At 44.2% G+C, this 498-nt stretch overlaps 1 protein-coding gene across 1 annotated transcript in view; it reads right to left on the bottom strand.

Moving 5' to 3' along the window:
- Positions 1-498, bottom strand: part of LOC119587349 (GTPase-activating Rap/Ran-GAP domain-like protein 3) — a 420,180-nt gene that overhangs the window by 280,781 nt on the left and 138,901 nt on the right. The window lies entirely within an intron of this gene.

The raw sequence follows: 498 nt of genomic DNA, 5'->3' as shown, positions 1-498 counted from the left end.
AGAACAAGGTCCGGCTGCACGAATCGGCAGGTGGAGAATGAGATTCAGGGAAAGCCAGATCCAGCATAACCTCTAGCGGGGAGGAGCTACACCTGCGCATACGCACGCAGGGAGGAGTCCATCCAGGAATGAATTATAATCCCTAGCTTCAGCAGAATGCCCGACAACTATGATACACAAAAACCTACCTCCTACAGCTTGTCAGAGAGCGCCGGAGTGAAGTGAGAAAAACGAGTCAGATGTCTTCAGGCAAATTCGAATGTACATTACCTTGTTTTCCGTTTTTTTGGCGAGGTATACTGAGTTGTTGCAGTTAACAGTTTGTGACACAGATTACAAAAAGTTATGCTCTCAGAGCTGGGACATATGCCGTCTCTTTAATGAAGATATTTTACAAAGAATTTGAAAAATAACAGCTAAAATGACTGACAAAGTTAAGTTCGAACGCCGGTCACCACACAGACAATCACATATTGCACAACACACACACTTACATAC

The sequence above is a fragment of the Penaeus monodon genome, chromosome 22, assembly GCF_015228065.2.
Source record: "Penaeus monodon isolate SGIC_2016 chromosome 22, NSTDA_Pmon_1, whole genome shotgun sequence".
Classification (NCBI taxonomy): domain Eukaryota; kingdom Metazoa; phylum Arthropoda; class Malacostraca; order Decapoda; family Penaeidae; genus Penaeus; species Penaeus monodon.
This window is presented reverse-complemented; position numbering and strand designations above follow the sequence as displayed.